Raw genomic sequence first — 16,184 nt, forward strand, 5'->3', positions numbered from 1 at the left:
AGAAATCAGGATCTAAATAGCTCTCAGTATTTTAGATTTTTTTGTAAAGAGACATAATTATTCCTGAATAAATTTAACACTACCCAGTCCCCAGCACAGGGACCATCTCTCTCGCATAGTAGAGAAAATAATGAAATGAAATTAAACCAGTAAGGACAGTTAAGCCCTAATCTTAATGTTAAAATCATAGAATCACCACAGGGCTGGAAAAGACCTCTAAGAGCATTCAGTCCAACTGTCCATCAATCTCTGATGTTTCACACTAAACCATGTCCCTCGTACAACATCAAAACATTTCTTGAACACTTCCAAGGTTGGTGACTCTTCCACTCTCTTGGAGAGGAAGTTATTTCCTAACATTCAACCTGAATCTTCCCTGGTGCAGCTGGAGTCTGTTCCCTCTGGTTTTATCACTAGTTACATGGAAGAAGAGACCACCCTGAACCCCCCTTTGGGTGGATGTAGAGAGTGTGAATTGGCCTTTTGACTCTAGTGTTGATCAAATAGTATTTTTTTGGTGCAGCTCTCTACCCTCTTTCCCATGTTTGCTGTTTAGTTAGAATGTGGACATAGATCAATGGATGCACACACATCTTGAAGAATGTGTAGTTATTCCTGTATTGGTAAAAAGGTTTGCACTGAAGATTAGATAGATAGCTTGTATGTGTTAAGGTGTTTTTGTTTTTTGCCTGAATTAACCTCAAAATCTTTGAGTTGATCTACAAATCTAAATATTAAACCTACTAATAGGGTCCCTCTTTTTTAAAGAAAAACTTCCAAATGTACATGGCATTTTCAACCTACATGCATTCCTGGAAAAGGAGAGATAAGATTAAATTCTGTAATATAAATCAAGCACATTAAGTTGTTCCCAGGTGTTTGAAGATCCTATGCTGAAAATGGTCTGTTAGGCTCGTTTTAGTAAGCCAGAGAGCTCCTGCATTGAGCATTTCAGCTGATCTGAAATATATTATTCAATAGGGAAAGAAACCAATATTTGCAATAAACTCAAACCTGACTGTTTAGTTCCTCAAAGATCAAAAGTGATATGCTAAATTGGGCTAGAGTCTGATAACAGTAATCAGCTAGACAATAAACCCTCATCTGTATCATGAACAGAAGTCTTTTAAGCAACTGGAGGTGGTGATGCATATAGAATAGACAGGAAGGATATTCACAAACACTCTTTGTGTTCATTTGTGCTGTCCTCGGTTTTCAAAAATCATTTTTGCTTTCACCTTGTTCTCTCAGCCTCCAAACCTGAGCTGTACCATATGAGTACTGTGTGCTTCCCGTTGTGCTTTCCTCTGACTCCAGAGGTAGTCAGTGTTCTCGTACTTACTGAATAGACTGTGACTATTTGGGGCAGATTGTTTTTAAGAACACATAGAATTTTTAAGTTCTTCTGAATAAATACTGCAAATGGATCTGGAATTCTGAGTCTCTTTGGAAGTCTCTGTAATTTTTCATTACTAAACTATTTTTGAAAGTTTTATCTTACTTCTAGCCACAGTTCTCCAAAGTACCGTTTCCCTCTGCCTTCATAGTTTTGACTATTCACTTGAGCAAACTTAGATTTTAAATAGGAATTATATTTAGTATTTCCTCAGAGGGGAAGGCTAAGTCAAAGGCAAACTAAAACAAGCCATAGGGCAGTATGAAATAGAGCTATCTGCCTTTCCTAATGTGAATGGGCAAAGCAGAAAGCAAAAACAAAGAAATGGAAAACCTCAGAGAGAAAGGCTGAAAAGGGAAATTCAAAGACTGGTGTAAATGATGCAGAAAATCTGGCTTGAAAGATCTCACAATGGCCATCTTGTTCTGTGCTCTCACAAATGGCCATTGAGGCATTAAAACTGCGTAGATTGCAAGAACGTACAATTAAAATGTGATGGGAAATGGTTTACTTTTTTCCTAGATTTTGCATGTAAGTGTACACCAACTGCTGTGTGTTTATTTTCTGTGTGCATTATATATTCATGAAATTCAGTGGGAGTAAGGAATTGCTCATGTGATCCATTTGAATAAATGCCTTTAAACGCTGACAATAACGTGCAGGTGTATGAAAGGCCAGAGGAGCTATTCCTCATTTAAAATGAATAAAAGCCAAAAAAGCCACAAACATGTATATATAATAAAAAGATCTTTGACTAAATGCTGTGGCTCAGTGTCATTGCGGACACCTCCAGCTGAACTCTCAAAAAGCCAGCAAGCTAAATTGTATGCCAGAAGGACTTGAACTTAAAACCACTGAGCTTTGTTGATTTTGTTACTTTTTGCTACTAAATTACCATGCACAGTTGTTTAAATAGCTGTTGGAGCAGAGATTGTAAATAAATGCCTACAGTCATGTACAAAATCCTATGGAGTTAAACATTTGTTTCAGGATGACTATGAAATCAATTTGCATCACCATAGTAGCTAATGGTATTTTCAGAATCGTAAATAGCAGTTGTTAAACTGAAATGTGCATTTCCACTGTAACAAGTACAGCTCAGCCACTGGTATAAAAGGCCCTCTGTACAGCCCCTCTAATGGAGTTCTGTCCAACTCTGTTTTCTAAGGTAATGTAAATATTGCAGTGCCTACACTCGTAATGCTGTGTGTCTGCTCAGGAAGCCTGAAGAAGTGCCAGTGATAAGATACACTTTTGAGATGTCCATGAGAACCTGAATTGTGCTGGGACTGTAAAAACGAAACAAGACACATGCACTTGTGTTGTGCATCTGACTTCTGATGGCTAAAAATGGAATTAGCTCAAGTCGGAAGGATGCCTCCTTTAAAGAAAAAATAATTGAAGGCCTATCTAGGGAATTGTTTGCTTGAGGAATAGTGATTCATGCGGAAGCTCAGTGCAACTTCATTTGAATTAGATGAACTGCTAATGAATGGTTGAGAGAGGAGTGGAATTTTATTATTTTTTCTAAAGCCCAACAGTTTATTTCATTTCATGGACTTCTATATGAAATTTTGAAACGCCCTCTTCCCCCCCCCCACATACGCACTGTGCTTGGTGGAGTGGATAAGTTAGGGATATGAAGGAAATGAAGAGCTCCTTTTTAATGTCTGTGTAAAATTTGGAACGGCAATAAATTCAGAGTGCTTTTAGATTGCTAGCAGTAATTGTCTGATGGGAGTTATGATCACATCCTGTGTGCGTTATGAATTTATGGAGGGCAAAGAATTAGAGGTACAGCAAGAAAAAGGAAAAACAAGATTGTCTAGGTGTTTCCAGAATGTTTTCTGTTGTTTCTTGCTGAATTTTCTTCATTCTTGGTTACACCGAGTTCTTCTAAAGGTCTGCTGTACTGGCAGGTGGCGATATTTGGGTATTCCCAGACTCTTAAGAAACTTGGTTTAAATGAAGATCTGGAAGCCTAAGTAAGGATTGTCTGTCAATGGAGTAAACTGTTGTGGGATCTTTGAATCATCCATTATGGGATGTTCTTGGGAGTGGATGGGAAGCTATCCATAAGGAGTATGATGTTACACTAATATTACAATACAATTTACTTTCTATGTGGGAAGAAGGTGTATGTGAAATTGGTAATCACAGCCTGAACCTCTGATTAATCAGCTGAGGCAAGTGTTGGGTCAGCTGTGGGAGCACAGGTGAGAGTAATTTAGCTGTGCTCCCGGAAGCGGTGGAGCTTGACTCTACCTCCTCTAGACCTCATTTAAGGGCTGACCACCAATAAGGCAGCATCTCTTGGAGATTGTTCCTTGGTGGAGATTGCCTCAGTGGTTCCCAGCAGACTGAAGGCTTCCATATGGGTGAGTTTTTGCTGTAAATAACCTTTTGAATATCTGTTACCATCTTTGTATCATTCCACCTTACAGAAGGAAAATTGGAAAAGGGTATTTTTAAAAATTTTATTTCAGAAAGCAAATTAAAAGAGCAGATTAAAAGATAGAATCATAAATTGACGATATTCTGATGTGATAAGAGATGGAAATAAATGTTGCATTTTCTTCTTTAAACTGTATTACACCTTTTTGGTGTGGTAGAACATTATCTAGGAGTTAGATAGCAACAGAGAAAACTATTCTGCAAAGCTCTGAAGCATTTATAAGTTGTTCTGGTTTTTATGTGTTTTGGTGTGTATATTTGTGCAGCACTCGACTATTTGTATCTTTGTAAGTGGAATCTTTTTTTTTCATTACTTGACCTCTAGCTCATGGCTGTGTGCTTGAAGAGACAACATAGAAAGACAAGTTTTCTTTGAATAAAATGCATCATTAGCTTGGGAGCATGGAATAGAATCCACCTTCCCAAGTGAATTCTGCTCCTTTGCTCTCCCAGTGATTTTGTAACTCATTGAATCTTAGAATCTTTTTTGTTCGATGGTGTAGTTTCTCTAAAGTTGGTTTATGCTGTCTTAAGCCATCTGGGATGACTGGAACATACCTTCATGAACTGCTTATATGACCAAAAGCATTCTAATGCTGCAGAAATTAGGTCCACAGCTTTCATTTTTGTATTACAATTCTAACTAGTAGGCTATAACATATTTAAGGGTTGCATTATCTTTCGAGCTTCATCCATGAGACGTTTAACTGAGTAAGCATATGCTTCCAAATCCTCTGTAAGAGAAACATAGGAAGTACATACATGGATCAAGGCAGGAGATGAACACAAAAGTAGCCTAATGGGCAGTTCCTTTAGAGAGCTGTCAGCACTTCCAATCTCACTTCTAGATGCACGCACTTTGATCTTGCCTTGAACTCTCCTCAGGCTGCTGTTTTTTGTCTAGGCTGATTCACTGTCTGGTATTTCTGGAAGCCTGGCAGTCCAAGGGGAGCTGCTGTGCTGAGTTTCCTCCAGGCTACTGTCTGCTGGAAATCCCAGATATTCCTGCAGTGCTCATGCTGAGAAACCGCTCAGTGTGTAGAAACAGCTTATTGAAAATGTGTTACTCAGTTGATCGCTACATGCAGAGCATGACTGACGTATGAAAATGTCAGGCTTACTGTGTGTGCCCAGACTCTGTGCCTGGCACGTGCACTGTGGCTGGCTCCTTCTGGAAGCCGTACATTTACCCTGCCTGCCCTACAAAAATTCCAGCTGGAATCCTGGGAGCCTCATCCAGCCACTCTTGGTCCCAGCAGCTTATTGAGAGAGAATCGTGCTCTGAGCATGGTACTTCCTCCAAGGCCTTCCTACCTTGAAGGTGTGACAATTGACAGATCTTAAAGCTAATGTTTTAGTGTTATTTTTGTTTTTGAAGTGAAATAGTAGTGTGAAAAATATCAGGATATATCACTGGCTTATGGGTAGTCTTTCTAATTGCTGAGGATATTGTTAGCAATTATTCACTGACTAGTATTAGTTGCTTATTAGTTGTCTGTGCAAAACTTTGAATGTATCTTGAAAGTGTCTTTAAATCTTCCTTTATACATTTGATTGGATTCTGCTCACTGTTGGATTAATGCAGTTCTAAAGTGCTGCATCCAAGAAGCAGTGTCTTCAGCCCAAACCATCAAGAAACTATTACAGAGTTGGCAAAAGTACTGCTGTTTAGCTGTGAGAAAATATGCTTTGTATGGAACTTTGTTTTTCAAGAGCTAATGTCTTTTGGACACTGTTCAAAATGTGTTTTCATCTTTACTACCAAAAAAAAAAGAAACAAAAAAAAAAAAAAGGAAGAAATCATTGTAAATTAACATATTTTTTAATATCAAAGGCCCCCAGTCCCCCAATAGAAATTGAATTTCTCAAGCTTAACTTATATTCATCAGCTATTTGTTTTGATGACTTTAATTTGCATGTGTATTCACGAATCCAATTTTCTTTCTAGTGTTTAAGACTCCAGTAATTCTAAGGAAAATATTATCCTCTCTGACACAAATGTAAAAAGCTCAGTGGATTTTCATCTCTGTTAGCAGATCCTGCTTCACACTTTCAGTTGCTGCAGAAGGGGATCTATCACAGCTTAGGGGAAGCTAATTTGTCACTTGTTTGGTCTTATTATTATTTGCTCGAACTACACCAGTAGCTGGAGAAAACCAACTTCAGGCATAATGAAAAAAAAAAAAAATCCATTTGCAATGGCTATGTGAGAAGCTGTTCAAATGGATGAAATGGAGCTCAGTATTATTTTTAATCTATTATCATTGGATAGTAAGTATTTTCGGAGCTGTCTGGGGCCAGCAGGCTCCTGAGCAGTGTGTGAATATAATGCCACAGGCTTGGACTGCCCTTGCCATACTGCATGCCTGCCAAGCTGGTGATGTTTCCAACTACACAGTTACTTCTCTTGCATCCATAATACTTCTGCTGTCTTTGAAATATAGCTGGGTCTGGCAGCAACATGTGGTCTTGAGACCTATCACGAGGATGGCCATTTGATTAAACATTCTGAGGCCACAGTAATTCAGTGACAATACAGATGTGTGGGAAGGTAAGAATAAGCTTTCAACCTAGAAAGATGGAGACTGGCTCACTTTGAAAAGCACACACAACACAAAGATTAAGAAGTTTATTATTGTATGTTGATATTCAGATGGTGAAAATAAAAATATGGCAAAGGGTCTGACAAAATGATGTTTCATCATGCAAACATCTTCTGAGAATTGCATTTCATGGCACTTGCTGCTAACATTTCCATTTTCCAAAGTTGAGCCATATTAATTCTCAAGTAGATAAGCAATGGTATGTTACATGTGTTCCATTGGAGTAGGAAGGGAATGGCATTTTGCAGAATTAATGGAAATTGACTACACATGTTGATAGAATAAATTCATCAAAATATCTTTCATGTGCTTCTGATTTTAAGTTTATTATAGTCAGGAAGAGAGGTTAAGAGTTGGTATAAAGTTGCAGATTGATGCTTACTGAAGTTTGCAAGTTATTACATAATTCATTTGAAAATTGCAGTTTACAAAAACATCAATGGTATTTTAATTTTAATAGCTCAGAGTTGTGTGAAGTTCCCATACAAAGCCATAGAATTCTACCATAGTCTCATCTGAGTATTACAAGTAAACTCAGCTTCTACAGATTTGTATTGATGGCTTTCCCTATGTTTCCTGAATTAGATTTTAACTGCACAAATGTTCAAAAGCAGTCGACATTATCCAGGCTCTTCATAGTGACTGTCACACAAGGAGAAATGCACCACTGGGACTTTTAGGAGTTTGGCTGTCAGTCAGTAATTAATAACTCAGCAATCTTGAATTGTCTCATCTTTTACTTTCTTCATAGATTTTTGTCGTTGTCTTATCTGCACTCCTTATTATCTAAAGCATCAAAAGTAGTATGCCAGTTCCACTTGCTTTTGCAGACTGTAGTTGGGCTTCAGTTATAACCTTTGCAGTAATTCATTAAGTCCACATCTTTTTCACTAAGTACTCTTGAGATGCCCTCAGAAAAGGGAATGAAGAGCAAGCAGACTCTCTGTGTTGATTTCTCATTGCATATTAAACCCATCCATATGGCTCCTATGTTCTGTGTCTCAGTGTGTGTGCACATGCATACTAAGACTAATTTTGGACACCCTGCTCTGAGTGACCATGACACCTGCGTGGTATTTTTTGGCAAACAGTCACTTGTATAGCTCCTGACGGTAATTATTATGTGTAATTTGTATGAGTTTTAAATTATGATGCTGGGTCTGAAAAAAATGGTATATTCTCATGTTCTAGAGATAAGTCTGGATTTAATTGGATTTTCATCTGAGATATTCCTACTAAAACATAGTTTTCAAACCATGTTCCTCATAATGCATTATGTACTTAATGATGGTCTCTCTAGGCACATCTATAATTTTTGTTCTTTCAGCATGCAAATGTGATATGATAATCATCAGTCCTGTTGGGCTGGGTTGGCTTTCCCAATGACTAACATTTGGGTATGTTCTGTAAGCCTGGCTAGTATGGTTATGTGGTGTCAGAAAGGTTTAGAGCATCTCACTGTGTGGAACTTTCCAGTAGAGGATGCCAACAGTTACTGAAGCAGTAGAAACAGTTGTTTCATGGCTTGTGCTTCTAATTCAGTTGCTTCTGAATTAATTTTGCATCTTTCATCAAAAAGTTGATATTTTTTTTCCCCTTCAAATGTGGCCATGCAGCTACACTGAAAAATCATTTCTTGCTATGAACTCTGAAAACCTGTGCTATTTCTGCCTTAGTAAAGTCACTTAAAGCTTGTCACATTAAACGTATTTAATTTATTATTTATTGTCAAGATACTCATGGTGATGGCATTCAAAGTCTTAATCTATTGGGCTTTATTCATTCTCGTAGGTGGACTTGAAAAATAATTGTTTTGGCATATTTCTTAAAAACCACAATTATACAGAAAAATGTCAATTGCAGAGCATTTGCATTAAAACTCTCTCATTCAATAACTCCGTTTTCAGTTCTGAATAACTTAGTTATGTGTAATTTCACACAACTGTTCAGCCTGCTTCCCTGAACAACCAAGTGATCTTGGTGCACGCATCACGCGTGGCAGTGGGGTCAGGAGAGGGCTCTGCTGAGGGCACAGCTCTGCGTGCAGTACTGGAGTTGTGGCTTGTAAATTTTGACAAACCTAGAGGCAAGATGTGATGTCATTCCTAATTTCTGGTTGATTTAAAAGAAAACAGCAGGAAAGTCTGTACTAAGGTTTAAACAGTTGAGTTGTGGTTGACTTGTTGTGAGTGGGATACAATGACACGCATCAGCAAAGACAGGCTCACGCAACCTCTTGCTAAGCTCAGCTGAGTCTGTTTTGTATGAAGCATGTGTTTTACATGCTGTTCTCATCTCAATTCAATTTTCTACATCTCCCTACCTCTTAAGGAAAACTCCCCCTTTGATCTTTGGGATATTAGCTATGAAGTCCTTAAATTTTAGTTAAAAAAATGGACTATGGTTTCAATGGTACTCTGGGCATTGCTAAATGATGTCTTATTAGCACAGGCAAATACTCTGTTTTTGATGGAGTCATGGAGCTTGTTTTTCTTGTCAGAAAATCCTTGCTAAGAAGCACATTCTAGAGAAAGAAAAAATTGTGTGGGTTTATAAAATGCCATAAGTACATGTAAATTACACCATTTATCAAAAGCTCGTTTATACCAGTCAGATTACAAAGCTAGTTATACCGAGGGCTGAACTCAAGAATGTGTCACCTTTTATAAGGGGATAATTTCTTTGGGTTTACTTTCTTTACTGGGTTGAAATCTTAGAGCCCATTCAATGTATCCCATCATCATCATCTATCACAAATAGGGAAAATATTTACTGCCTCACGAAGCTACTTAATAATTAGAAGTTCTGTTGTTGTAGCAGCAAAGAGTTGCTACTGTTACTGCAAATGAAAACTCAGAAAGTACTTTTTTTTTTTTTCATTGTTCTGAATATTCATCTGTAAACACAGTTCAGGTAGATGTTGAAATCTTTCAGGATGATAAAATATTTGTGCACATATTCTTAACACTTAGATGAAGCTATTGAAATTCTGTTGTTGTTTCCAGACGAAAAGAGAACCGTGGAGAGAAACAGAGGGGGAGTTTAAGCAGAACCAAATATATAGAGAAACAGATGGGGGATGTCTATACACAGCAAGATTATAGGTATGAAGATTTGTGAGAAGAGCTGTGCTTATATGTAGGCATGCATGTTACCAGATTCCTTTGGAGTTCTCTGCATTTGATGCATTTTGCTCTTTAGAATTGCAGCAAGGTACGGATGGGAGCAGTTTGATATGCAGCAGTCTATATGGTTTTATAGAGAACTGCAGGATAACTCAGACTGGAAGGACTTCAGAAGGTCCCATAGTTGCACAAAATCCTGAAGTATCCAAACAACTACTATTTTATAAATTTATAATGTCATTTAAATGTTGCTATGCCATGAAATTTTACACAGTGGGTCTGTGAAAAAATTTCAATAAATGATCTGCTTGTCTGAAGATAATGTTAGCTATACTTAAGCAACTCTCAGAAGCAGTTTCTCCAACATATTCTTAAAAGCTTTCATTGCTTGATGGTTTCTATAACTGCTGCAGGTATTCTGTTCCTGTGCTTTAGAGCATTGGGTAGGCAATGCACTTCAGCATTGCAGCAGTTTAATATCGCATTGTACCACAAATCAAAAACGTAGAGTGCTGATGGAATTGAAACAGTAGGGGGAAACTAGATGTAGCTTCATATATTTATGAAGTTCAAAGTATTATCTTACTTCTGTGTTCCCAAGAAGGCAAGTTCTGCTGCATTTATACTGTGCTGTCTATTGTCATAGTAGGGTATTTAGCTTTTAGAATTTTTCAACTGATCCTGGAAAAAAATCTAATAAAATACAATTGAAAAGAAAAACCACATAATAAAAAGACTGATTAGTAAAGAATTAAAAGTTTACAAACATATGTTTATCCAAAGTCTATTGGAAGAGGAATTGAGTGGAACTGTGCAAGGTATTTGCCTGGATTGTGATGCCTTTTCTTTTGGAACCTATCTAACTGTTAGTTGATGTAGCTCTCACACTTGTGAAAACATGTAATCCATGCATTCATGCAATTTGTGTATTTGTTGAGAAGGTCTGATGGCAAAGGTTGCTTAATGATGGTAAAACTTAAAGGATGTCTTCATGGGGGCTTGGATTTGGGGGAAAAATAGTGGATTTCAGTCCTTTTACCCATGTGTAAATGAACCCTTGCAGACTCTCTAGATCTTCTGGGTAGTTTGAGGTTGCTCCATTATTCTGAGAAATGCCAACTGTTTTCTACAGAGCAGAAGCCTAATGATGGCAGTAATGCTGCAAAATCCTCCAAGTGAAAGTCTCATCCTTTGTTCTTGCTCATGTATCATGACTTGCTACTTTCATTACACCGTGGGCGAAAATACAGACTATGAGATCATCTATTGCACTGCCACAGCCCAGCCTTCTCTGCTGTTAATATCAGATGGAATTATATGCATCAAAGATAAATGAAAAATCAAGTCAAACTGCCCACTGAGTAACTCAATTACATTTTCTTTTTATTAGATCTGATGACATGATAAAATGCCACCATTCCTGGGCCATCTAAGAGCCATCATGAGCGATTTATTTGATAGGCTTTTTTTTTTTTTTTTTTTTATTTCCAGTCTTCACAAGAAGGAATATTTATCTGCTGAAATTGAACCACTTCACTTGGATTTCTGTGTTTGCCAGCTGGAAACACCTTTGAAGGGCTTTTGAGTAGGTGGTGAACTTCAGTGCTCTGAATCACTGTCTGTGAGAGCCTACTGAAGCCTCTTTTACCTTGTTTTGTTAGGCAGGTTGCCTACTTTATATAACAGTTGAATACTAGGCAGCTTGACTTTCCCCTTTGGTATTTACATCTCTGGATGCAAACTGACAAACTCCAATTCGCTTTCCTCCTTTTTTTCCTTATTGTCCTCAGGCCTAGAGTATGTACTCAGGTAGCAAAGTCAGGACAGATCAGCCTTTGAAAATAATAAAAATATAAAACTATATGAACTAGCACTGCATTCAGAGTCCTCTGAGATGTGTCTACTTCAGGCCATGTTTCAGTCTGAAGAAATTCAGCAATAGACCCATTGCCCGTTCGTTATGGCTTTCAACCCCTTCTGGTAGCAGCATAGAAATATTAGGATACAGAGTTTTTTGTTGTTTTCTCAGTCCCTCCCCCCCCCCCCCCCCCTTTTTTTTTTTTTATTTTTACATATAATAAGAAATTATACCCATGGTCCCGCCTCCAACAGAATTTAAAAGCAAACATCTAGAACAAGATAAGCATATGTGATCTGCTTCCTCTCATCTTTTCTCTGAGTATGTTTAATACAGAGCCATCTTGAGGCATTGTGTTTTCCATGTGAGTGCCAATGGGTATCTCTCCCAAATCCAAGGTTCCTGGTCTTCAGCCTGGAAGCACTGATGGCTGGCAAACAAAAGGTGTGTGTGCATGTTTGTTGTTTTTTATAGTTGTTTAGATAGTTATTACAAGTATTTTATCTTAGGAAAACTGTCAAGCATGGTTGAAATAAGAAATGGAAAATTTCAGCCATGTATTGTGTCTGACAGTTGTGTGTGTAGCTGAATGAGGACAGTTGATTGAAATGCACAAGAGGCACTTTTATTTGTTGCTGTGAAGTGGAGCTGTATGTAGAGATGAGCTGCCAAATACGGGCCTCCTGCTTTCTTTGTCTAACTTCTTGACTGCTGTCTTGTTCAGTAGGTTTGGAAGCTGGTTTGAGTTCCTGTGCTCTCCCTCTTCCATCATACTCCTACAATGCAGTATAACTTTGCTACAACACCTGCTTTTTGTAGGATTAATGTTCCTATGAGCTCATGAATATCAATACTGAACTTGGATACTATTCATCCTTTTGCTGTTTGAAATGCTATTCAGTGCAATGACATACCAGCTTGTTTTCCTGTAGTAAAAGCCCTTTGGACTGAGTTTACAGTGCTCCTGTTCAAACTTTTGCAGAAAAGTAAATTTTATTATGGGATTTCTGAAGACAGATTGAAGTGTTGTCAAAAAGATGGGTCTGTTCAGCTATTCAGCTTTTTAAATGCAGTAATGTTTCATTCAGGAGAGATGATGTAAAGTGGTCAGCTGCCTTGAGTGGCCATAGGACTGTTAGGGCAGAGACTGCTCTTGCAGCAGCAGCATTGCTTTGGGTAGGTAAGTGATTGCTCACAGCTCTGTGATGGCACAAGATGAGCAGTGCAGTTACTCACACATCATATTTGATCCTGTGATTACACTGAACAGGCATCTCCCAAAGGATTAAATCTGGAGATCTTCTATCAGAGGATCTGTGTGAAAAATGACTATTCCTTGACAGATGCGTAGCTGCTGACCTAATTCTATCTAGTGCACACAAACCATGCAGCAGCTATTGTGTACACCTGACTAGTTGATTTTTTTTTTTGCATAAAACAACTAGAAAAAGACCTTCAATGATGATGTAGCAGAGGCCCTCTATGGGCACATTTTTGCTAAGTAACTGAGTCAAAGCCAACCTCACAGAAGTCAGTACAACTTCTGCTTTGACTGCATGTGTCCTTGCAGAGCTGGGACAATGAGAAAGTGCTATCAGTCATTTATATAGTTGCATTGGCTCTCTGGTTTTGATGTACTGAGTATTTCTTCAAAAGGCATGAAGATAATGAATATAAAGCTGAGCTCCAGCGTTGGGATCCTGTGAGACTCAAAACAACGTTACAGCTAGCAAAGGGTACTGAAGAGTGCCTCTGCAGCATTCACTAGTCTCAGGAGAAATGAGTTAAGCTGTACTAAAACTAATTTTACATGATGTGCTTGTAGTTACTCATGTTGGTACAGACTACTTTAAATCCAGTCCTGTGTTCAGGAGGAAAAATGAGATTATATTATAAAGTAAATCTACTTACAGCTGGGAGGTTAATGACCTGCTGCTTCAGCATCATGAATATCAGTCACGTTTGTCAAAAATGGTATTTCCAATGCGTATTTCCAATGAGTTAGTGATGCCAAGGTCTAAGAAGGATTTCGGTGTGGAAGTTCTGTTTCGTCCTTCATTTCCCACCTGTGGATACATCCTATCTTTTGTCCCAAACAATAGGAAGCAAATCCATACCTATCAACATCACAGCAACCACACAGGAAGCATTTACATCTAAAAAAAGCTCTAATCGAGATATCAAGTTCTTCTTTTGAACTGGGATATCTTATATGTGTTTGATAGAAGGGCTGTATTGAAAAATTGATTTGAATGTGGACTTGGACCTGATCCTTTACTGAGAATGCTGCAGAAGTGGATTCCTAGTTTTGTGGAATTTTTTATCAGTTCACGTTGTCAGATGAAGGCATGATTATTTATGTGATTGTCTTGGCCTTTAAGTTAGATAATACATAGGAAAATATAGGTCAAGGAAGAAAACCTGGGAACACATTCCACTTCAGAACACAAAAGCTATGTAGGAGGATATTAAGGTAGTAAATTTCAGCAAAGATGATTAAAAACAAAGAAAAGCAGTTTTGTGCTTTTAGACTTCCGGCAGCTTTTCTGTTTCATTCTGTGCTTCCTTCCACCCTCTAATACTGGCTCATGTCCCACCTGCCAATTTGTTTTCCTTGCCATACTGCATGCATGATAAGAGCAGAAGCCTTGAAACCCAGGAGCCAGAGCACATTTCTGCTTGCAGAACTGTGCCCACTGCCTCAGCTGCCTAGGATGGAGCTGCCCAGTTCCAGTGCATGGTCATGAACTGAAGGGGAACTGCTAAGAATTCTTCCCAGAAAGAGTGAAAAAGTTACTGATGACAAAGAACACCTATACAAAGCAAGCTACTGAAAACCTGCACAGTGATTTTAGTTAAAAGGGCAGAAAAGCAGTTTTATTATTAATATTAAAAATAAATTTTAATTTTTTTCAAATGACTGAAATACTTCTGATTTAGTGTGGGTTTTATTGTTGTTGTCCGTTTGTTTTCAATTGCCAATGTGGGATGCATTACTGAAAGGCTGAGTTTGAAAGATAATGTGGGAAATCTTCAGCTCAGTTTTCTAAAGTAAAACACAGTCATAAAATTGCCTGATACTTCCACTATAATAGTTGTACACTATGATGCTATTTATTTCAGAGATACTGCAGTTTACCTGTTGGCTGCATGAGTGCTCCTGGTTTCACATATCCTGAGGTTGTGAAATTGCTTTATTGATGGGAATCCCAATGACTCTGCATTTTGCTGGATAGTATATTCTTATAATTCTCATATATTCTAATATATTCTTATTAGAAACTGCTTAGTGCTACTTACTGATTTGCTTACAATCAAGAATTTTGGCATCAGAAAGTGATTACGGTTGTACTCCATCTTTTTGGGGGACTAAAGTGCAGAGATTTCTCTGTAAATACAACTGCATATCAAACAATTCACTGAAGGAAAGCAAGATTTGTTTGCCAACATTCTCATGACCAGGAAGATAAAAATAACCAATATGCGACTGCATGTAGAGTCTTGTTTTGTTTGCTTTATAGTGGCAAGCTGTTGTATTTGGCGAGTTAAACGACCTTCCTTTGGGTAACTGTTGGAGTCTGCTGTGTTTGCAATGTGAAAAGCAGCACAAAATAATACAACTCTTGACGAGATCTCTGACTTTTGAGATACGGTCATCCACAGTAGGAAGTGAATTGAATTTATTCACACCAGTTCTGCTGGAAAGAATCTGCAATACAATTGCCAAGCAGAAATTTCAGTTTTAGTTACTCCAAGGATTTAAAATAAATTAAAAAATCACTAAATCCACCAGGCCTTCAGAACCCAGAAGTTTGGAAGCTCAGGGGGGAGGGAGGATGGAGATGACCATGGGAAGGGGACTATTTTTCTTCCTATTCTCACCTCTGAGTTTTGTAGTCTATGAAATTTTCTTTGTCATAAAATTCTTGTGTTCTTTGCTTCTGATGAAGGCTCAGATTTTCAATTAATGCATCATGTCAGAAGCTGAGCCTTTCGTAAACAAACCAAATAGCACAAAACTTGAAGCAGAACAGAGAACGAGCGGTGCTGTCTTAACATTGCACAGGAGTGTTTATTAAACAACTCCATCAATATCATGCTCCAGCCTAGTTCTACTCTCCTGAATTTTAATGTTTAAGATCTTGATTTCTTAGCAGTTCAGCTGTACACGTTATTTACTTCTTATTGAAATAGAACAGTCTTGCTTGTATGAAATCACCAAATTATGAATTTGTGATTACAAGATGTGAAGGAAACAAAGAATTCTTTAGCAAATAAAAGTGTCTTTTTTTGTGCGTTCAGTCAAAGCTCACTTGTATGTGTGCAGAATTCAAAGCTTTACCTTTAAAGAATTCCTCAGATGACCCTCACAGTCTGTGTTCGTTTTGCTATTTAGGTTGATTTTAGAGATCTGAATCCTGTCAGGCAGAGCTCCAACCTCCTCCAGCTTTATGGAACATTTCCAAAGGAAATTTTGAAATAGATTTCTTCTCAGTTACTTGAACCCCAATAACCACTGTCTGGTCTCAATGCCTGGTCAGAAATTAACTCAGTGTTTTTAGATATTTGGACTTTTTTCTTTTTTCTCTAACCCTGTTCTGAACTCTTGATTTTTTTGGGGTGAGTGAACTTTATGAATTAGAACAAAAATGTGCTGGAGCCAAGATAAGCTGCATAACACTTCAAAACAAATAATATAGTGAATATTAATAGGACTGCTTTAGCTAAGGTAGTGGAAGCCTAAGAGC

This window comes from Coturnix japonica, chromosome 9 (genome assembly GCF_001577835.2).
Source record: "Coturnix japonica isolate 7356 chromosome 9, Coturnix japonica 2.1, whole genome shotgun sequence".
Lineage (NCBI taxonomy): Eukaryota > Metazoa > Chordata > Aves > Galliformes > Phasianidae > Coturnix > Coturnix japonica.